This window comes from Marmota monax, unplaced genomic scaffold, assembly GCF_021218885.2.
Source record: "Marmota monax isolate L192 unplaced genomic scaffold, Marmota_monax_Labrador192_F-V1.1 WCK01_AAM20220418_F8-fsc00019, whole genome shotgun sequence".
Taxonomy (NCBI): Eukaryota; Metazoa; Chordata; class Mammalia; order Rodentia; family Sciuridae; genus Marmota; species Marmota monax.
In genome coordinates, this window is record NW_026695242.1 from 15,274,981 (window position 1) to 15,299,296 (window position 24,316).

The 24,316-nt window shown below is 42.5% G+C and overlaps 1 long non-coding RNA gene across 1 annotated transcript; it reads left to right on the forward strand.

The window, feature by feature from the left end:
- Positions 1-593: 593 nt before the first annotated feature.
- On the forward strand, positions 594-22,114 carry LOC131424034 (uncharacterized). The gene is made up of 3 exons (XR_009226409.1): positions 594-736; positions 20,675-20,828; positions 21,802-22,114. It is a non-coding gene; the product is annotated as an uncharacterized LOC131424034 (long non-coding RNA).
- The last annotated feature ends 2,202 nt before the right edge of the window (positions 22,115-24,316 follow it).

A 24,316-nucleotide genomic window follows, 5' to 3' on the forward strand; every position in this document is an offset into this window, starting at 1 on the left:
CTGTCCTTGGTGAGGCGTGGGCTTGGAAGATTTTCTGTACTGAGCATGGAGTCCTATTGCCCCCCTCCACTATCCTGGCCTCAGGAAGAGTTGTTCTGCAGTCATAGAATAGGACAGGGTTAACAGGTCCTCCAGAATTGTAGTCTCCTTGCGAGGCGTACTGTGCTCCATGTCCTGATTGGCTCTCTCCCACTGATCTTATTGGACATAGAAAATTGGACCTGTAAAGGCAAACTCATTGCTCTGGGCCCACGAGCTATTCAGTCCCAGGCTGGGAAAGATCAGGCTGGACAAATGCAGTCTGGCTTTTGTTTTTGTAGCTAAAGTTTAATGGGAACACAGCCAAGCTCATTCATTAGGTGTCATCTTTGGCTGATTTCACAGTAGAACAGAATAGTTGAGTAGTTGCAACAGAGACTCTATGGCTGGCAAAGCCTGAAATATCTACTGTTTCTTTACAGAGAAAATTTGTCAATCCAGAGCTCAGTGCCATGGTGGAACCAATGAAAGACTTTAAGTAATGATGTAACCGTGTCTCTGATTTAGAAAGATTTCACTAAGTAGGATGAAGGAGACTGGCGGGAGAGGAAGAGGGGAGGCTACTGTGATAGACTTTAATCCATGCAACCAATCTCCTTTGAGGACCCCCTTTAAGGCAGACCCTGTGCCCAGCTAGGAATGCAGCGATGAGGACACAATCCATTTCCTGTGACCACAGCAAACCAAACAAGAAGAGGTAAGGGCCTAGACCAAGGCAGTAGAAATGAGGATGCCTGGGAGGGAATGGACCAGAGAGAGGTAGAGAGAGATGCCCCTGGGATTCCAGGGCTCCAGGTTTGGGACCAGGTCATGGATGATGTCCTTCCCTGCCAGGGGGAGCAGGTTTACTTCCACTTAGCTCCTCTTTAGCCTCTTTGAAGTCTCACTGCATTTGCCCTAAATGGTAAAGCCCTTAAGAACTTCGTGAGATGTAATTGTTTTAACTAAATTTAGGTTTGTCTGAGACTGACCCCTGAACAAGAACTGACTTATTAAAATGTGTGCCATCTTAATTCATTTTCCCTTAAAAAAAGAGACAAGCCCTGAGTGGATTTGATTGAAAAGGTCCTATACAGGCCAATGGAAAACCTATGCCACAAATGCTCCCCTGGGCTGGCAGGTAGAAGGAACTGGTCACCCTGGAAGCTGCTCAGCAAGTGTGTGGTAGCCGAAAACCTGGGGTGAATCAGTTAGGGTTCTGGTGAAAAGAGATGGCCCACTCAAGGGCTTCAATGGAGGACTGTTCAGCAAAGGGACTACAGAGAGAGGTGAGGGCAGGCAGGTGGACGCAGTGGAGGTCATGAGGGATCCAGAGATGAGCAACAATGGCGACTGTCCCCTTTTCTTGGCTTGAGGGAGAAGGAAAGGTATTGCCAAACCCAGAGTCTATCCAGGGAAGAGCTGGGCTGTAAGGAATTTCCGTCACTGGTGAAGCTATGAACTGTCATGGAGTGACTGGCAGAAATGAAGAAATGAGGGGAATAAATACCCTAATTTTCTCTCCTGTCCTCTGATCTGCTGCTATCTCTCATTGGCTGACCCCAAGCAGAAGACCCCTAGCAGGGGAACTGTGATAACACGGAAGGTACTGACCAACCTCCCAGCACCCAGTGCCAGGAATGCAAGAGTATGTTTCTAATTTCTTTTAATTTAGCAGAACCTGAGTCTAGTCTCACTTGCACTAGCATTATTGACATACTTGGACAGACACATCATTATTCAGCCAAATCAATATTTATTGTTTATATATTTCTGCAAGTTGGTCTGTAGCACTTAACGAGTACCAGCTACTTCACACCTTTTAGCTAGAGAGTTTTGCACGGACAATGGCAAATGGGAGCACTCTTGTCTATAATGAATTTTTGAGTACTCCAGTAGTGTAGATGGCTGGAAGTGGAATCCTGGACCAAGGAGAATCCACTGTTTACATTTTGATAGGAACTTACCAATCTTTCTAAAAAGGTCAATGTATCTCTACCAATATTCAAGCATTTCTATTTTGCCATACCTTCTCCAGGTCATTTGCAATGTTAAGCATCTTTTCATGTACTAAAAATTCTTTGGTAATTTTTCTTTGGTGAAGCACAGTGACTTAGAGCCTGGTGTTTGAAAATAAGACTGCTGGGTGGATTGAAACCCTGTATCTGCCACTTATTAGCTGTGTGAGTGTGGACAGTTATTTAACCCTTTGACATTCTCAGTCCTCATATGTAATGTGAAGATAGTGATGTTACTTACTTTGTGCTTTTGCAGATTATTAAGTTCTTAGTGCCATTGTGAGCTTGATGGAAGGATTAGCTATTGTAGTACTTGTCCACATCTCTTGCCCATTTTTCTCTCCTGATGTTGGAGAAATACAACCAGTTTGAAGGAAAACTAGGTCTTTCTCTGGCTCCTGTCTTTTTCCTGAAATAGTGCACTGGCTCCTGTGAGCTGAGCTGAGATGGTAGCACTTATTTTCCTATCTGGACCACAGACAAGAGTGCATTAGATGGGTAGAAGGTCATTTGTGTACCTTGGTTTTCCTACTATCTCTGGAGTCCTAAGCTGTTGGGATTTGACCAAAGTCCTTAGAGCCAGTTTGCTCTAAAGAGGAACAGCCAAACCTTGTGCATTCACTGCTCAGGAACAGCCCAGAGGCCTTTGAGAGTGACCAGCCTTTGCTTAGGCAGCCACCAGATGGAACCGCTTGGGAGCTCTGGGGCTGCAGGAGGTCAGGTGCTCTGTGCCTCTTGTCTCACTTGTAGCAGGCTGAGGGCTGTGGTTGTGGCTGCCTGAGCTATTGCTGCCATTGTGGAGATCACACGCCCACAGGGGGAATGCCTCAAGTTGATTAAAAAAAAAAAAATTTAAAGGAGGAAAAAAAAAAAGCTGCTTCCTTTATAGGCCAGCTCCACAGTTATGCAACACTGACTGTACATTTTCAGAATTTCCGTGCCAGTGAAGGTCTCCTTAAGATAGATTAAAAAGCATGTATCGTCAGGCGTAGTGGTGCATGCCTGTAATCTCAGTGCCTCACGAGGCTGAGGCAGGAGAATTGTGAGTTCAAAGCCAGCCTCGGCACCTTAGTGAGGTCCCCAGCAATTTAGCAAGACCTAGTCTCAAAATAAAATATAAAAAGGGCTTGGGATGTGACTCAGTGGTTAAGCGCCCCAGTTCCCCTCCCCGCCAAAATAAAGCATGTAGCATAGTCACAAGAAAGTTGAAGAGTGTGAGCATGTTTAGGTGTTGCTTTGGTGGTCAGTTTGTGTGTAGAGCTTCTGTGATGAGACTGAGACTTATTCTGGCAATGAAAGGAAGTCACCATCAAGCCGTCAAGCTGCAGACACCAGCCCAAGCCCCAGCAACACCCTGGCTCAGTGCCCTTGTGCACTAGGAGTTGTCTAACATGTCAGCACTGCTTCTCATAATAATACAGCAAGGAAGACATTAGTAGCTCAATTTTATCAATGATACAATTAAATTTAGATAATTTGCTGGGCCAAGATCCATCAACTGGAGAGGGGCAATTCACAATTTGGAGACAGATCTTTGTGAGGCTAAAGCTCATGTTCTTTCTACTGCCCAATGTGTAGAGGTGCAAAATTTAGAACTTGAAGGGACTTTGGGATTCATAATTTCTCTTGTTGCTCAAAATCATAAATCTAATTAGTGGCAACATTACAAAAAGCATCTCCTACCTCCTATTCAAGTACTCTTTTCATCAGACAAGTTTATTTTGTAAAAGTCTTGGCTAAATATTGGGCAAATGAATAAATAATTGAATAAATGAATAAAAAATGAATAAATAAACAATATGTAATAGTCGAGAGTCAGCTGAGGAAGGTGGAAGGTGTTACAGGTTATAGATTCAGACTTGAGGTTCTACCATTTCCTAGCTGTGTGGGCAAATTGCACAATTTATATAAGCCTGTTTGTCATCTATAAAATGGCAATGGTAATAATATCAATTTAAATGAAGGTATTGAAAATGAATGAATGAAGAATACACGATATGTAGCAGATAGAAGAACTTTTGAAATAGAACTGGGTGTAAAACTTTGCTTTTTTTTTTTTCTTAGAAGGGGATGCCAGAGGTTGAAGCCAGGGGCACTTAACAACTGAGTCACATGCACAGCCCTTTTAATATTTTACTTTGAGGCAGGGTCTTGCTAAATTGCTTAGGGCCTTGCTAAGTTGCTGAGGCTGGCTTTGAACTTGTCATCCTCCTGTTTCAGCCTCCTGAGCTGCTGAGATTACAGGCGTGCAGCACTGCACCTGGGAAAACTTTGCTTTTTAATTCAAGGTAACTTGGAAGTAGGATCTGGTAGGGCAGGGCTGCTTGTTGAATCCATAAGCTGGCAATGTTTTCTTAAGAGCACAGATGCTAGAATCAAGACTGTGTATCTTCAAGTGTCACTTCCACTACTGGTTAGCTGTGTGACCCCAAGCGAGTCACAGAGACTCTCTGTACTTCAGTTACTCATCTATGATTAAGGGTGATCATGTGTCTCATTAGGGTTGTGCTTGGATAAATGAGATAAGACAGGAAAAGCATGAGCATGGTGTATTAACATAGTAGATTCTCACCAAATGGTGGGCTAATAAACAGGGGTAGTCCTCACCATAACAGTCAGGAAAGCTTGGATCTGTGAGTAGAACTAGTGTCAGACAATCTAACAAATACACAAGCAGAATTACTCTGTGGATTCAGAGTACATTTTGCAAAATGGTAATTTGCTGTCTTATCTATACTTAACTCGATTTGGGGAAGAAGTTTCAATACCAGTTGATGCAATTTGACCAATCGTTTTATGAACTGTCTTTTAAAGAAATAAATGATGATTTGGTTGAAGGCACACAAGAGGGAGGTCCACCCTCTACACTCTAGTGACAGGAACTGCATCATTACACTTTTCTGGAGGGCAACAGAGCAATCTATAAAAAGTCTTTAAAGCATTCATGTTCTCTGACTGAACAATTTCATACCCAAAGTTTTACTCGAGAAGAGAGTCAGGGTTGGCAGCATTCTTGGATTTGTTTATTTAATAGATAAAGTCATTCACTTATTTCTTTACAAACAGTAAGTATGTACCACAAGCTCTTGCCAGGCACTGGGGAAGACATAGTGAAATATGGAGTTGCAGAGGCTGCCCTCGTGAAGCTCATAGTCTTCTAGGGAAGATTATCACTAGACAACAATTACATTTCATTTAATTTATTGTAGATATGGTAAACGCAATGAAGAAGCTGTGTAGGGTCTATGAGCACAAACCTCTGGGCCAGGAAGTCTCTGAAGACTTCCTGGAGGAAGCTGCATTTGACTGAGACCTGAGAGACAGCATGCATTAGCTGGTGACAGGACAGTGAAAGGGGAGCCTCAAGTAGAGGAAGCACCATTCTCCAAGGCCATGATCACTCCAGCAGCAACATGGCAACGGATTTGAAGAAGGTCCTGGGAAGATGTGAGAGGCCTGGCTGGAGGACTCCAACCATGTAGGTGTCCATCTCAGAACTATTTACTAGGGTGAAAAACTGAAAAACACAACAACACCAAAATCCTCAGAGCCTAACTATAAAGGATTGGTTAAATAAGATATTCTCCATTCATTCAAAGGAATACTGAGTTCTATACAGGCTCTTATATCATAGAAAACTATTTTATGATAAATACATAAATATGTAACATATTGTTTCATAAGCAAAAGTTATAAAACTGCATAAATTGTATGTCTAAGCTTTACTGAAGAATAGTATGTACAAGCATAGAAACCTCTGTGGGTACAAGTGCCAATAGGTTAGTGACTACACACACACACACACACACACAAACACACACACACAAACACACACACAAGCCTTTTTTCTTAAGACATATTAGGTTGGTAGTTTGAGGTAGTGGTGATATATAGTGGCTCTAGAACTGGGGAGATTGGGTTTGGGTCTCCCCCTCTCAACCCCAGGACCTTAAGAATGTTTCTATGAGCCTAACCTGTCTGTCTGTAAATGGCATTGTGGTCATCATGGGGATTAAATGAAACGATCCCTGGAAAGTGCTTAGCACAGAGTCTGAGCCATCGGTAACAGCTCAACAATGCTAGCTAGCAATACTGAAAAGAATGATAACCAATGTTTACAAATGCTTACCCTAGAAGTGGTTCTTTAGTCTGCTTGGTTTTGCATTTGGGACCTGTCAGGGGAGAGGGTCACATTGCACAGTTGTGGTTACTCACACTGTGCCTGCATTGACAGAGGAGAGGGTGAAGGACAGTGCTCAAAATCAGGTTGGAGCTGAGGGGACCAAAATGTTTTCTGGTAAATGATGAGACTGAGGGATTCATCTCGGCCCACACCCTGTTCCCCTCCCTGCCCTATCTACCTCCCACCCCTTTCTCTCACCTTCCTCCCACCATCCCCTTTACTATTTTCTATGCTGAACTGTAAATTCCTGAGGCCAGAGATCGCACATTAGACCTGTGCCCATCACTTCTGCCACATGATGTACCTACTACTGAGCCTTGTGGGCAGCAGCCCCCCTTGGCAGAGGGAGACCTGCCAGAGATCTTCCATGGGGTGCCACGTGAGGGAAGAGTGGCTGTGGAGGGAATAGAGGGGAAAGGTAGATGGAAGAAGTATTAAAAGGGAAAATAAAAGATCTTGGTAACATATGAAGAGAGCAGAAACTCTGAAGTCAAAGCACCTGGGTTGCAATCTTTTTTTATTTTCTATTTTTTTAGAGCTTTATGTTCATACATGGTAGTTGGGTTCATTCTGACCAACTTATACATCCATGGAAATCGATTTCCGTTCATGATCCCCCTTTTCCCCTATCCTGCTTCCTTCCCATCATCCCTCCCCCTCCCCTTCACCTTCCTTAACTCTACTAGACTTCCTTCCCATTTTTTTTAAAGGTACTTTGATTCTACTTTCAGGCAAATTCTTTAACTCTTCTATGCTCCTGTTTCCTAACTTACAAATGGAGTCAGGATTGTCCTTTCCTCACTTGTTGCAAGCACTGAATGAGGGAAGGGGTGAAAATATCCAATATGGTGGCTGGTATTCCATTGGGAACAGTTTCCTTTCTTCCATTTTTATTTTCTTCCCTCTGGGGCTTTGAGCAAATGGTTGACGGAGGGGGCTGATGCTCTGGAGAAGTAACAAGCTGGCATAATTTGTGGATGAAGAAGACTTTGCATGGGTCATATTGACTGTGAGGTGCTATTGAAGTTGCATTTGGAAATAGCCGTCTGAAAACTGAAATGAAGAATAGACACAAGCTTCCAAATCAGATTCCCAACCTCTAGACATTGTTCTGGGGCTATCCAGAGGAGATGGTAGCTCAGCAGGACAGAGCACAGAGGAACAAGGCAAATCTCTGAGCTCAGGTTTGTAGAAGGGGCAGTTTCAGAGTCTGATGGATGGAGGAAATTGAGTGAAGGTCAAAGTTGCCAGTTAAAGATGTCAAGAAATTAAAACTTACACTTGTTTTTAATCACAAGGAAAAGATTCTCAAGACCCCTCAACACAATCCATATTCCAGAACCAAGCATCATGACCAAGTACAGGACTTGTTGCTGTAAATATTTTTTTTTCCTTCTCCAGTCCACAATCTAACTCTCCTGCCTCCAAACTCCTAAAGAATTTCTTTTTTTTTATTTTAAAGAATTTACTCTTATTTGGAAGAGGATTTGAAAACAATATTCCCTTAATATTATGTTGAGGGAGATGATGTAAGGTTAATTCCATTTGTTTCCATATTCAACGTATACATCACTGATATGCTGATTCACAAATTCTTGGTACCACATGCACTATGTTCACATGATCTCTTACTGCATTGGAGACAAAGCAGCTCTGGGTCTGATCACTCCTCACATGTTCCAGGTGAGGGCAACTTTTGAGGTCTGTATAACGGCCTCTCTTGGCACATGTTCATAAGCAGGCAGCCAGCCAACCGTGGGCATGCAAGGACATGAATAGATTCCATTCACAAGCTGCCCATGACTTTCTGGTGGTCCTCAAATCATTGCAACAGGATGACATTGATGATAATGAGGAACAGGCATGGCCCACTTACAAAGTCAGTCATTTCCACCCCTAACTCCCATCCAGTTAGGACTCCATGTGAACTGCAGCAGGAAACTTCCATCTGATGTACTCAGATGACTGTTTTACCTCCAGTCCTCTAAGTTGTTAGAGCAAAGGTGTCAAATCCCGACTTTCTGTTAGATCCTCTTAAGGACATCAGTGTTACCCTATTTTCTCTCCCTGGTAACCAGCAGTCTTTGTGATAAAAATGGGTTCATGAGCATGGCAAAGGATTGCTACCTTCTGGTGGCTTCAGTAAGCACTCTGTGAAAGTTCCATGTGGCTAGAAAGGGATCATCCTATCTGCCAACACTGGTTGACTCTATGACCTGTTCTGGACACCATGGGGAAAAGCCATGATGGATACACATGTCTGTCATAGACGTTGACATGGGGACAGTGGCACATGTGGTGGGTATTTGCTGATCCCAACAAATGGCTGTTTTAGTTTGAGTTCCTGAAAATGATACACTGAGACAAGGGCTTGAGTACCTACTCTGTTTAGGAAGTGATTCCTAGAACCACCAATGACCAAGTGGGACAGTGAGACAAGGAAGGAAGGAAAGTCAGCAAAGCGTATGTGGAAATGTGGTTACCACTGGCGCACAATCCTTCCCAGGATGCTGGAAGACTGTGTGTAATGCACCCCAGATTCCATCAGAGAGCAGGAGGCTGGCACTTATCCCCCCTCATCCTCTATTAATTGTGGTGGCCTTTTGTGGTTCGAGAGGCAAGAGCCATGAAGACCGCTGAGCAGGAAGCTCCCTGAGTGCAACAAAGCTCAGGTGAGTACAGGGCAGGGCGGCCCCAGCTCTGCGATGATGGCCTTATCCTATTGTTTTTTCATCTCCTTTCTTATTTCTACAAACCACTTGAAGGCACAGCCCCCATGAAAAGCACATGGCACAGTGCCTGACGCCCCAAAGTATTCAGTCAACAGACAATGGATGATTATCACCTATTAGGAAAGAAAAAAGGGGAGAAAGATGAGATTCCTTAACTGGGGTTTCTTGTTTAAGGTCCAAGGTTGGACTGTTTGAATTAGCAGCTGTGAAGCCCAGCTATTTGGCTAGCGCAGTACACTTCTAATCTAGATCATTTTCCTCACACAGACATCAGCCAGAAGGTCAGAGAAAGAGCGTGTGTTCAGGAAAACAGCTCTGGTTTTTGAGAGGAAGTGGGAGATGACTTCCCCAAGGCATTTTAAGGCAGGATGGCATCCTCCCACCAGCGTGGCAGCATTGACTGCCCTGGGAGGCTGTTGAATGGGCTTCGTTAAGGTAGAGCAGCGGCCATCCAATCACACATTTTTGCTTGGCAGATTTAAGAGATCTTTTGTAGTCAAAAGTGCCTCTTTCACCAACTTGCCATGGACGATGTCTGCTAACTAAACAAAATGAAACGAAAACTCTTCAAAAAGTATGAACCCCTGCAGCAGCCTTACCAGAACCTCACTGTTATGGACTCATTTATGTCTTCCCCAGATTCATACGTTGGAGCCTCAACTGCCAGTTTGACTGTAGTTGGATCTTGGACCTCTAAGGAGGCACTTAGAGTTAAATGAGGCCATAAAGGTGGGGCCTTTATTCCAATTGAGCTAGTGTCCTTATGAGAAGGAAGAGAAGTTAGAGCCTCTCTCTAGCCTGTGAGGGCACACAGATGCCTGCAAGACGGGAAGAGAGTGCTTACCCCAAAACTGAATTTGCTAACACCTTTATTTTAGACTTTCAAGGCACCAGAACTACGAGAAAATAAACTTCTACCATTTAAGTCACTCAAGTCTATGGCATTTTATTATGGCAGCTGGAGCCAATACACACATTCGAGCCCCATACAATAGTCCATGCTGAGGTCCCAGCAAAATGATACCAAACTCAGTCTCACGTTAGAAAAGCAATTTCTCACCTTAGAGTTTCACTATGACTACTTCCTTCATAGCCCTGTGAGAGAATTTGGCAAAGAATTTTTGTGTTCACCCTAGAATCAGAGAACCAAGGCCCCCTAGCATTTAGCCCAGTGACTTTTTTCAGGATATAATGTTGGAGCATCCCAGGCCTGAAAGTAAATTCTGGCTCCTGTTCCAGGACTCTCTAGTCTCATCGGCATTGTCTTTTCCATAACATTACTTAGTTTAGATGCCAAGAAAGGACTTCTCCAATTGTAGTTTCCTGCAATTATAATCTGAGTTCAAATGACTGAGTGATTTTTGAACAGGTTAAGTCTTAGTTTGGGTCCCCCAGGTTCAAATCATAGAGTTTAGTGTGGGAGGATGGGAAACAGCAGTATGGTGGTAGGAAGAAGACAGGGAAAGAAAGATAGCTAATAAAGTTACATTGTCAAAGAAGTCACCACTGTCACCACTGGAACTGACTCCCCTTAGGGACCCTGAGGGCCAGGTAGGAGCACATGCCACTACAAGACAAGGGAGCCAGGGTGTTTTATACACCAACTCTTGTCAATTATTTGTTGGTGGCTGCTCCTAGAGGACATTCATTCTCCAACATGTCTGGCCTGCTCCATGCAAGAACACACCAGCCTCCAGAGGCGGATGGAGGCTCTCAGGTAAGTTCTTACATTTGGAAGTTGAATTGGTAGACGCTAAAATGATGAGTGCCAAGGAAATATGGATAGGCTACAGACTACATCTGCCATCTATTAAAGTAGAACGGTGCCTAATTCATTAAATGAGTTAGCATTTGGAACACACTTAGAGCAATTTTATGATCTCATGGGGTCTATGAGAAACCTTGACACTCTATACTCATGAGTGGAGTCTATTTCTCAGACCCTTAAACCCAACAGGACTTTGGAACTGCCTGGGTGACCAGAATGCTACCTGAAGTAAAGCAACTGGTTTCCAGGCGATAAGGGTTCACATGCTTTTTCTGCATCTCTCTTTCTCCTTCTCTCTCTCTCTCCCTCTTTCTATAAATACATAGAGATTAAGTATAGAAGTAGATACACACACCCCTCGGCATCCCTATCCTGAAGCCTCCATATTATAGAGATCACATGAAGCATTTAGCCCAGTGACACAGGATAGAGAGAGATGACCAAGGAGCCTCAACTGTTTGAACTGCTTCAGATCAGGTGCCAGATGGGTGAACAAGGAAAGCTTTGAGATGACCCAAGCTGCAGCCACCTGATTCCCACAACAATGGGAGAGGCCCTGAGCTAGACCTGGCCCATTATACTTAGCCTAAATTCCTGAGTCACAGAAACCAGGAGAGATAAAAAAAAAATATTGTTATTTTAGCACAGTAAGTTTTGAGATAATTTCTTATGTAGCCATATAGGAACTGGCACAATGCTTGATAAATAAGTTTAATCTTATTCCCTTTACTTATAGCCCCTCCTAGGAAAAGAAACCTTCATATTCTGGATTCCATATTCTAGCAGATGATTATAGATGGCACAAGCTAATATTTGCTAACAATCAAATTTTCACAATGTTGAACTTTTTGTAGGCCAAAATTTTGTGTGCTCCTAGACTGGACACTGTGGTAGCAATTTCTCGATATCTATTTTGTCCTTCTTCCATTTAAAAGGAGCCTGGTTGTTTGGTCACTTACTTCAGACCCCAGAAGTAGGCCCTGAATGTTCTAAGCCATTAGGGAATCCCAAGCCTTGTGCCATAGTGACTGGAGCACACAAGTCAGGCATTAGCCAATCAGCGTTTGGTTAGAGATGCTGTCATCAGCACCAGACCTTGGAGTATCACAGAGAAACCTGGGACATACAGGCATTTTTTCTCTGGAAAGTGTGGGATTCAAACATGCCCACTAGAACCATTGCGATCCTCTTGCTACCACCAAGGAATCTAGCCTGAAGATAGAATTGACACATGAAAGAGGTGGGATTCAGAGAATAGCAGAGAAATTAGTCTAGAGATCAAATTAGTCTAGGGATCAAACTGTGCCCAAAGTCCAGGCTACATCTGCATTTTCAGGTATGGGCCCCCCAAATTTTGCTTTCATTATCTAAACCACTTTAATATGGATATTCTATTACTTATAACTAAATATGTTAATTAATTCAGGTACTAACACCTCAGATATTGTCACTAGTAACTAATGCCTTCTTATTCTCCTGAGGAAAAGAGGAGTAACCTATTATCTATACAAACCTTTATGTTTGCTTTCTTTGAACATTTTTCTTATCTAAATTTGAGTTCTGCCAAGAAAATAACTGCCATCTTCCCGGCTACATCCTGTGTATAATTACCGTTAACATCATATTAATAATGATTATTCTTTCCTTGGGAATTAATTTGCTGCTAACAAAGCTCCACTGATTAGGTGGGATCAGAAATTTATTGCTACTCTGTTTGGGAGGCCAGAAGTCCGAGATCAAGAGTCTTCAGGGCTCTACTTCCTCAGGCATCTCCTAGCTTCTGGTAGCCTCAGGTGTTCTTTGGGTGGTAGAAGGCCATGTTCTTCCCAGTGTCACTTCACATATCTTCCCTCTATGTGCACCTGTCTCTATGTCTAAATTTTCTCTTTTCATAGGACATTAATTTTATTGGATTAGAGCCCATCCTAACAACCTCATTTTAACTTGATCACCTTTGTAAGGTCCCTTTTCCCAAATAAGGCCACATTCTGAGGCACTGGGAGTTAGAAGTCCAACATGTTTTTTGGTGAGATGAAATTCTACCTATAAAAGTGAGATAGAGGAGATAGCTTCAGAGGATTATACAAGGAGATAAAGAGACATCAAATATAGGAAAGTTTTAAAAAACCACCTTATCAAATACATAGTTTTGGAAATGTCTCAGTGTAAGAGGCCTATTTTGATTTGTAGGAGAATAGAAGGCATAAGTTCCTGACTGAAGTCACTTTATCTGCAGAGATATGGTGATGGACACGACAGAATCCCAGCCAGGTTTGCGAAACACAGACAGAGCCTGTGTTGCCTCTTTTTCTAGCCTGGATATTTCCATTACAACAATCTCTGTTTTGTTGGGTGATTTTTTTTTTTTGAGGGAGTACACACAAAGCTTTGACTTATATTATTCTCATTGCATCCAAATGAATGAAATTTATGAAGCTTCTTGCACAGTGTGTTCTTTGTTTAGGGTGGGATGATTAAAGTGTCAGGAATATTTGCTTATTGAAAACAACTCAGGAAGGCCCTGTCTACCCAAACAGGCCTGAGCCACAAGCCATGCCACACTGTGGACAGCTGTGTCCTTCGAACTGCTAGAGCAGGAGCACCTTCCAGGTAAAGTAATTTCATACCTCGAAGGCAGCCCTGGATTAAAAATCAGAAGAACTTATTTCTAACATGGACTTTGCAGTTCACTCCCACTGTAGGAGTTTAAATAAATCATTTAACTTCTCTAGACTTCAGAGTCAATAGAACCTAATCACAAAACAGTTCTTTTCTAACTCATAGGAATACTGTGTAGTTCAAAAAAGTGAATTTATGTGTAAACACCTTATAAATCATAAGATGATATATACATGTGTATCAATAAAAATTTATCATGTCTCCTTCTGATCAAATGATGACAGAACATGATGAAGCAATGTTCTTATTATTCTCTATTTTCTCCCCAAGATCCACTTTCCTCTATAGTGTGCCCTCCTCCTCTCCTTGGGAGCCTGAATGCTAGAACTTTCTTACCTTGTGGTTTATACTTGGGTTTGGCCAATGAGAAATGCCTGGGAAATAAGATAGGAGGACAGAAATTTTGGGGTATTTATTCCTTCTTTCTCCTCCTGACTAAAGAGGTTCAGGCAGTACAGTGTTCTTCTACAGTCACAGCTCTGATTGACAGTCTGATGGACAGCTGCCCCTCCAGCCCTCATTAGGCTTCAGGTAGCAGCGCTCCCTCTCCTCCTCTTCAGGTTGAGGAGAATAAGTTACCACCGTGGCTGATCCTTGGCTCCTGTCTCTATAAATGTTCCCTTCAACCCTTTGAATGTGCCACCTGATTCCTAAGCCTATTGATGCAGCCCCATGACCACAGTGTGGACAATAAACAACCCCACTCAGCTGAGCGAGGGGGGCATGGTATGAGCTTTCTCTTGCTGTGGCCGTTGGACGAAATGATTCTTCTCTTATGATAATGAACACCCTTGAATCTTGAAGAACTATAGGTATTCGGAGGATAGTATCTTTAGGTTTACTTAGTGGCAAGGTCTCTGCCTTTTCTTTCTCTGATATTTCTGGTTCCTCCCTACATTAGGGGGCTCCCCAAATTCAGTCTTCCTCTTCTTGTGCTACAGGGAGGTCACCTCAGATCTTTGTTTCTGGCTCCCATTCCTGACCTGGGTCTTCAGTGGTCCTCACTGACCCTCCACAGGGAATAGAATCTCTCTTTCCTTCTCCACCCTGCGTCCCAGCTTCCTGTTCCTGTTCCTGTTGCCAGGCTGGGAATCTTGGCTCATCTTAACATCTCTAGTTATGTGCGAGCTGCCAGGAGCTCTTGCTTGCTCCTTCACTGTATTTCTTGCATTCCTCAGGACTCTCAACATCTCAGTGTGGACCTCCCTATACCTCCTGAATTTCCACCACAGGATTGCCAGTTGGTCTTCCTTTCTACAGTATCTCCCCAATGCAGCCAACACACTTTTTCCATTTTAGTTGTCCTAAAATTTGGCTTTCATTGTGCCTGTCTTCTGTAGGAACACCTCCAATGGCTCTGCTGCCCATGAGACAAAATTTGAAATCCTGACACTGTTTTTGAAAGTCCTGCACACCCTGTTTCTTGACCCATTCACTCCCTAAACGATCTTGTCTACCTTCTCACTGCCTTCTGACCATGCCAGGGGCTTTGTAGCATCCAATGATCCAGGAGTTCTCCTCCTGCCTCATTGGGTGATCCCCTACTCACTCTTCAAAACCGAATCCCAGTGCTACCTGCTCTCTGAAACCTTCCATGATTGCCACAAGCCACACAGAGGCTTCTCTCTTTTCAAGCCCTCTCGCAAGTTCCCAGACACGTTTGCTAATTCCCCGTCTTTAATCAATATGACTTTAGAACATGGTTTGATTTCATATGTCTTTCCTAGCAATAGCCCCTTATCATGAATAAATAATGAATAAATACATATGTGAAATACACCACCTTATCCAAACTGCTGATCTTTAAGGGATTAGTTGTTCATCTGTATTTTGCCAATGAGTGTGTGGTATGGTAGGCTTTGGATCTAAGAAGGAACAATGATGATGAGGAGGATAAAAATTAAAATTCCTACCAATTTATCAACTATCTACTATGTGCCAGTGCTTCACAACATAATTGTTTTTTTTATCTTTATAGTCAACTTTATATGAGTATTGTCACTATCGGTACTTTATAAGCCAAGAATGAAAAGCTCAGAATGATTAAGTAAATACCCCAAGATGATACACCCACCTAGAGGCAAGGCTGAGTTTGAAACCAAGTCTGACAATGCTACAGGCTACCCTACTGACCAAACACCAGGCAACCTTTGGAAGCTGGAGCAACCATATGTTTAGTGTGGTAAATACGCATGTGTAAACCATGTCTACTTTATCCCATTTCTAGCTAGGGCAAGGATCTTATTTTGACACCCCCACAGTAGGCCTAGTATGTGACCTTGCATATAATCATCCCTCATGAATAGGTTAGTAGTTGATTCCCACCCAGCTCTGAGCCAGTCCATGCCTGGATTTCAAGTGTTTCTTGTAGTTTCAAGTGTTTACAATAGTTTTAGAGTTTCTTATTATGGCCAGGTTACATTATGAGTTTGAATAGGATTTTTCTTTCCATCCCACCTATATCATAAGCCCTTCAGTTTATGTAATTACTTGTCTCTGGCGTTCTCCCTCTGGAAATGGCTTTGTTCTGGGTCAGCTGGGCTAAGCTAAAAAATATTTCCCATAATTTTCTTCCTTGTGTGGTTCCAGATGAGAACCGGCCCCAAGAAAAATCTGCAAGAGATGGGGAAGACAGAGGGAGCAGAAGCACCTTCCTGCAGATTGTTGGAGGGTGCCAGGCAGCTCCCCTTACCTCATGCTGATCTAATGGCTCATTCTGTTGGCAAGTGGAATGTCCTGGGTCTGTGTCCCTTTAGCTCCCACGCAATCTCCTCTTTCAGACTCTCTGAATCTCAAGCTTGCTGTGTGTGCAGTTTCTTAGAGATGGCATAAGCTCCTGCAGGTCTGCTACCTCATTGAAACTGGAGGCATAGACAGATGTGGGTCTTACTCTATCCTCACTGGTTCCAGTTTCCCTATGACTCCAGGTGTGGGCTCTCCTCCACCTCAGTTCTAGTGTTCCTTCCTTATTTGCAGAACTGCCGTGACTTTAGCCCTCACCAGAGGCAAAGGCAACTTCCTATAATTGACTCCTCCTCCAGCTCCCATGGTTGTGCACATTCTTTGCTATATTACCCAGAGTGGCTCTGCTTCTCTAATTAAACCCTTTCTGATACATCCCTCTTCCTTGGGTCCCCAGGCTAGGATGCCCTTAGTTATTGGATACCCACTAAAATTTGTTCATGGTAATTGGGCAAAGTCACTGTCAAAGCAAGAAGAAATTTAGGACTGATGATCCTCTCATACGCTCTCTCTTTCCTCCACTAAGACTATTCCTTTCAGAGTCAAGAGCTAGATCCATCTGACTTGCAGTGAAACCCAGCTGAAGAAATCTCAGAGATATTCAAGTCCCCACTTGCCCAAGCAAACTCGGGCTGAACTCATCTCTGACATCACTGCTTTGGGTGGTTGTGTGGCCACCCTGACTCCTTTCCACATATTCTCAGATGTCACTGGCCTCCAGGACACCTGTACATGGAACTGGGCTTGTGAACAATTGAAGGCCAACTGAAGCACAGGATTACTTAAATACTGTGATCCAAGGGACTCTGAAGACAGTTGTTGAAAAAGTGTTGACCTTCAACCAGGTGTTTTAAAGCTTGAAATGTTACCACAACAGCATCATTCCTTTGGATTATTCTTCCTGACGTTTGTTACTAAGATGACAATATACCTTTGATGAAGGATCATTTGCAGAACATGGTTTCTGCAATCAGATAGTTCTGAACTCAAGTTCCATTTACCATACCTCTGAGACTACAATAAAATATAATTATTCACTCTCTTCCAGTTGTGGTCTTCTTGCCTATTAAGATAGGGAAATGATATTCAATCTGGTATCCAAGGCAACAAATGTGAAAGTAACTGGGTCAACACCTGGCACATAGGTGACCCTGGGGAAATGCTAGAGTCACTCATGATTTCCTTTTCTCAAACTGAGTAATGCATTGGGATTCCTAGTAAGGTGCTGGGTGGCATCTTCATTGCCTTCTCATTGGGATCTCGTGGGTGGCTGAGTGGGCGAGAGTCTGCTATAAATGTGCATGTGTGTTTTGGTAGGTTGGGAATGGAGGGAAAGAAGGAAAGGCAGAGAGCATTAACAGTTCGTTTTAGGAGAGTGCAAAGGTCATCAGGAGAGGAGATGATTAAGTTTGGAAAAACTGGTTTATTTCTATTCACCTTTCACATCTTCCATTGCCACTATCCTAATTCAATTTGCCTTCTCTCATATGGATTCCTCCAATAATCTTACCTGATTATTTTTAAATTTTAATTGACACATAATAATTGTACATATTTATGGGGGGTACAGTGTGATATTTCAGTTCATGTATTCAAAGTGTGATGATCAAATCAGAGCAATTAGCATGTTCATTACCTCAAACATTTATTATTTCTCTGTGTTACCTGGTTCTTTGGATTCTGATCTCATCTCTTTTTTAGTTGATTCCTTTTTGGAAGCCAATGATCTTTTCAAAATGTAGATCCAATCTTACTCAACCCTATGACCATTCCCATTATACTTGGCATTTGATCAAAACCCTAATTCACGTCTGGAAAGTGCTCCACACACTGGTCTCTGACCTCCTCTCTCAGCTTCATTGCTCTCCTCTCTTCCCTCTGTCCCTCACTACATTTGAGTCACATTAGAATCCTCCCAGCTCCTTGGACTCATGAGCTCAAGGCCTTACCCATGCCCTCTCCTCAACACATACACATACCCCTGCTTTTCATATGTCCCCACTCACATTTCCTTCTTCTGGCTGACTCCTACCAACCTTCACATCTTTGTTCACATGTGAGTTCTTCAGAGACTTTTCTGAGCTCACAAACAAAAGTCAGGCTCCCCTCTTATTCTTCCTCATAGATCTCCCTGTATGGTTTTCTCCTTATAGCCCATCACATTTCAAAATTATAGAATTTTGTGTGTAGTTTCCTTCTGAAGTGTTGCCTCCCTTACTGAGTGGGTACAGGGCAGTCCATTCCAATTGTACCATCACCAGCAATGCCCAGTATGCTCAGCCCCGGTGATGCTGGTCAGTGATAAATGAGTGCATGCTCCAAAATAGAACCCTGGGTCCAGTCCATCTGTAGGAATTCACATTTTGTTTCCTGACAGAGGAGTCAAAGTTATTGACTTTGTGTCTTACAAAAAAGCCTTCCAGAAAACACCTTATTTTTTTTGTCATCCAGAAAGAGAATAAACTAAAAAGAGATAAGATCAGAATCAGCAGAACCAGATTAAACAGAAATTACAAATTTTGAGGTGATAGATATGCTAATTACCCTGATATAATCATTACACATTGTATACATGTATGAAAACATCACACTGTACCTTGCAAATATATACAATTCTGTGTGTTCACCTCTTAATTGTTTTGTTTGTTTTCTACTTGTTCTCTTGAATTAAAGCATCACTTACACAGAGAAAACTGTACAAATGTTAAATGTGCAGATGGTGAGTTTTTCACATGCACATACCCATGGAATTATCCCTCCAAACAAAATCTAGAATAGTTGAGCATCTGGCAGGCGCCTTTGTAGCCTTCCAGTTCCACGACCCCCAACTCCATTCCAGACAAGAGAAACACTCTTCTCATCTCCTTCTCCATAGACCAGTTCTGGCTGCTTCAAAATCTCATAGAAATGAGACTGTATGGTGCATTTGATTTGGTGTCTGGCTTCTTCTTTTCAACATGTTTTGAGATCCATTCAGGTTGTGTATAGTAAGAATTTTTTGGGGGGGTTTTGGCTTAATTTTGATTAATATTTCACTGAATCTATGCACTATAATTTGTCCATCTTAATATCATTGGACAATTAGTTGTTTTCAAGTGTGGGCAGTTATGAGAATTTATGTACATGTCTTTTGGTGGACATGTCTTTGGGTACAGAGGTAGGAGTAGAGTTGGCACATCTCAGCTGAATTTACACCCGAGGTAAGTTAGGGGTGGTTATCCACATGTAATCGTCTATTTGCTGGTAGGGATGCTTCATACAGATTTTCTTTAAATGCACTTCAGGGGTTGGTGTCAAGGTCATTGAATTATTTGATACTGAGCCTATGGCAATGACAGGCCAGAACAATTTACAATCATCATCTGAAGAGGTTCTGCCATTGACACTTACTCAGGAACCATGATAATTCATCCCTAAAATATTAATCAAGAAAACATCACTTTATTTGTTTAAATCATTGATTTATTATTTCCAGGACACATTTTTCCAATTACAATAATCCTCAGGTAATTGGTTTGGCTATTCCTATAAATTGTTGCAGTTATTCCTGGTCTATCATTTATTCTCTGATTTATACTATCACCAATAGTAATATTGACTCTTTCATATCCCAATCATGGAGGCCTTTCTGAACTAAACTATGTAGTGACATTTTTCCTTTCTTATGGGAACAAATAGAGTTCAATACACGGTGACCCTTAAATAACATTCATCAATTCTGTGTGCCTTTTTCTCAAAGATGAATTTATACTGAAGGAGGAAAAATGTAATCCCTGCAGAATTTTTTGCTAAAAGCGTCCTCATCTAGAAAGAATGATCACTTGTTGTTTTCAAGTTCCTATTGGAGAATTCATAAACATTTGTGCTATATGAGGCAAGAAAGACCCCATTCCTGCCCCAGGAAAGGTGATGCAGTTAAGTCTTCCATGGAACTCCAGAGGTTTATCATCTTGGAAGGTTGTGACTCCCCAGACAGAGGAGAATGGACCCTTCTGCACAGAGAAGGAAGCATGTGAGAAGAACCACCATCAGGCTTTGAGCAGGAATGCAGACACACCTGCATTGTTTGGTTTGTGTGCTAAATCATCCTTCTCATTATGATGAGAAGTACCCTGAGAAAGGAAAGGGGCCATCACATTTGCCTAAATTCTGAAACAGAATTAAGTGACCTTCTTTAATTCTCCTGAAATATCTACCAAGTACATATCACCACCATTCCCTAAATAAAAATCTGGAAACTGAAACTCAATGAATTTGAGTATTTTGCCTGCAGTCACCCAGCTTTGAACTTGGGAGTGGAGATTTGAACCCAAGCCCCACGGCCTCCAAAAGGGTCTGGGGAAGAGTAGTTTCCAACACAGGGCGACACCTCGCCTCCTACACACCACCTTGTTAAGCTCATCTGTAAATATCAAGAAGTACACCTTTACCACAGGAGGAGATGAAACAAATAAATAAGGGGGAGGAGGAAATGGAAAATCAAACTCCCACTGGGGTCTGGCTATTAACATGTCTGTCCTGTTCCTACACTCAGATAGGCCTGACTCTGAGACTGCCACGAAGAGGAACCAAAAATGACCATGAATTGAAACTCCTCCATAGGAAGGTGAGCTCAAGAGACCACAACCCTGCGAGGGCTGCAGCACTTCGTCACGGCTCCTTCCAGCTGGCTGCTGGGAGGATGCTGGGTAGGTGGTTTCTTGTTCTTATGAGCTACCTGACTGCCAAGGCCTTCCATCAGGGGTTTGTTTTGAGGTACTGACTGTGGAAGAGAATCCCAGGTGAAAGGAACATGGGGAGGGATTTCAGTTCAGCCAAGCCCTCATCTCCTTTACCTCATCTCCGATTGGTTCTCCTTTTTACTGGCTTTTTTGCTGCGCCACAAACATGCCAAGTATCTACTACCTCAGGACCTTTGCATGTGTCCTTTCCTTCAACTGGAATCTTTTCCCCTAGATACTTCATGGCTTGCTTCTTCTCCTCTCCTCTCTCATGCTTTTCCACAAATGACCCTTTTGCAGTGAGACCTTCCATAATATCCTTTCCAGTGACAATACATGCGCTCATACACGTTCCTTCCCCACTTCCTTGATTGATTTTCCCCCTAGCACAGTCACCATATAATCTGCTCTACATTTATTGTCTTCTCTTGTCTTTGACTGTCCTCTCACTTGAGGGTAAGGATTTGTCTGTTTGGCTCCCCTAATTTTCCTGCACCAAGAACAACATGCAGCTGGAACTCAATAAGTACACTGAACAAATAATGCAAAAAGAGAAGATGAAGAAGAAGGAGGAGGAGGAGGAGGAGTAGGAGGAGAAGGAGGAGGAGAATCAGCTCCGCCATTTACTGAGCAGGCAACCTTTAGCAAATTAATTATTTTTGTTAAGCTTCATTTCTGCAATTGAAAAATTGAGATGGTAATCCCCCCCCCGCCCCTTGTGAGTTTTTCATAAGATTATAAATATACACACTCAGCACAATACTTGCATGAACTCAGTAAGAGTGGGCTTAATGATTTACATTGTGAATCAATAAAAGAAATGAAATTACAATAGCAAAATTTGTAGACTATTTCCTATGGGCCAGGCCTCACACTAGGCATTTCCCCTTAACAACACTCTTTAAGGTGTATACTATGATTACCATCACCCTTGTTTTAGGACTGGTGCAACTGAGTGGTAACTTGCCAGAGGCCACATGAGGAGGAATCAGAGACTGGATTTGAAGTCAGACCCATCTTTCTCCAAAGCCTGTATCTTAACCACTATACCATCCTACCTCCGTGGAGCAAGGAGGCACAATTCATGTAATACCAGCCTGGGAGAATCTGTGTAAGTAGTGAAAACTCCTATTCACAATTTTTAGTTTTTAAACTAGTGAGATCCTTTGTGGATCAAACACAGGGATGATTCAATTTCTAAACTGATCTAGATCTTCATCTAGAGGCCAAGTTGTATTGATGAACTCAAGCCCTGAAATATTTTTGGCCATGAAATATTACCATAGAGGAGATATTTAGAAAGTGTTTTATTTAGTCACACTTTGTATGAACATGCATATGTATACCATTTTTAAACAGAAAGCAGTGTCATTTAGTTTCCAAAGTTGAGTGGAAACAAAAACCTGGGCTGTGTAGACACACCCTATACAAAGCACCTGCTTTTGAGGCGGCTTCATATATTATTATCCTGTTTTTCTCATGAATTGTCTTCTACTGCTTGTGCACTCCTGTGCACCTAGTATATCTCATAACCAGCAGTCTTTCATAGTCTATTTTAAGTTTGATCGTTAAAGTGTGAAGTTTTGTTCATGAACGAGCTCAGCGAGGCCACGTCTTCTCCATTCATGGTGCTTGTTCTACGAGCCACTGCACACTCAAAGGGGAGGCACACACAGACTTTCCAAATCATCTTTAAAGGTTTTCAGTTCCCTTTTTTCTTTTTTTGGTGTCTATTGCCTTCCCAGTAATGGCTAAGACATTGCCAGTTTGTCTTGCTTCTTCTTTTGATTTCTCCAGAAGGCCTTATGGCCTTCAGTTGGGACCAGGTTCTAAATTCCCCTGGGTTTAATTTGGCTCTTTTTCTTGCAAGGAACAAAAGCCTATTCAAGCCAACTCAAGACAAAGGGCTTTTGCTTATTATACCATGTCACGTTATTTTTTTAAATGATAAAGGACTGTTCATGGAAATCCAAGAGCAGGCGTCCTATGAAATCTTGGCCTTAAGGAGCCCAGAACTTAAAGGTGGTTCCAAGCTGGGTGCTGTTGTACATGCCTATAATCCCAGTGGCTCAGGAAGTTGAGGCAGGAGGATTGTGAGTTCAAAGCCAGCCTCAGCAATTTAGTGAGGCGCTAAGCAACTCAGTGAGACCCTGGCTCTGAAAAAATATATTAAAAAAGGGATGGGGATATGGTTCAGTGGTTAAGTGCCCCTGAGTTCAATCCTCAGTACCAAAAAAAAAAAAAAAAAGATGGTTCCAGACTATAGGCCTTCAGCAGAAGGTATTCATGGATTAGTGATTTCTATGGTTAAGCAACATCCCACCTGTTTCTTCTTCTGGTCCTGGAAATAATTGATGGTTATTTGTTTGTTTTAAGTTCAGGGACCCAAGAAGGGATCTAATTGGTCCATTTCATCTTTCAGCTTTTGGACCTTTTGCCATTGGCTCAGATGCCCAGGCTAGGCCCAATCATGCATGACTTCCTGGGCCTGTCCCTTCAACCGAAATCACTGGCAGGGTGGATCCCCTCAGAAAGGCTGTGGGTGGGTTGGCACAGCGTTGACCTTTTCAGAATACCATCTTGGCAGACACTGATGTGCATGCCAAGTCATATAGTGGTATTTCAAGGTAAGATGATATTATATTGATACAGACACAAGTGCAACTCAGAAATACATCTGCAAAGTTGCGTGCATGTGTCTCTGTGATTGGTGTGCTTCAAACATAAAACAAATTTGATTATTTCTTCATGATCCATTTTATCTAAATATGTGTTCTATTGTCTGATAAGCCCAACTATCAACATCTCATGACTTCCTCAGGCAGGGCTTCCCAACCTTGGTAAGCTGAGCACTCTGAGCACAATTCCAGCCAATGCCATCAGTAGAGATTTCAAAGTGATAACTAACCCAAAGCTGCATTAACCTTTGCAGCTCCCATCAGTTGAGGTTTTGTTGTGACTAAGCTGCTCAAAACCTTGATGCTTTAAACGCAGGTAGGATAGATATCTATATGACTTCTGAGGTCCCTCATGTCAAATAAATCATACCCATTGTGTTGGTGACCTCTTTTCTGAGGACTGGCTCACTTCCATCCCAGACTTTGAAGAATAAGGGACATTTGATTGGGATATATTTTAAACATTTATTTTTTTATTTTATTTAGTTATAGATGGACATAAACCTCTTATTTGTATGTGGTGCTGAGGATGGAACCCAGTGCCTCACACATGTAAGACAAGTGCTCTACCACTGAGCCACAACCACAGCCCCTTGGTGGGGATATTTTGATCAGAGTGAGAATGTTAAGGTGCAGGGTTGAGATCCAAGTCTGTATGTGCTGCTGTGATGGGTGGGCAGGTTGTAGTGGTATGTGTTGCAAGTGGCCAATGTAAAGGCAGAGAGTGTGACAAAATAGGCCTGTGTTACAATTCTCGTGAACCAAACCCCCTAGACA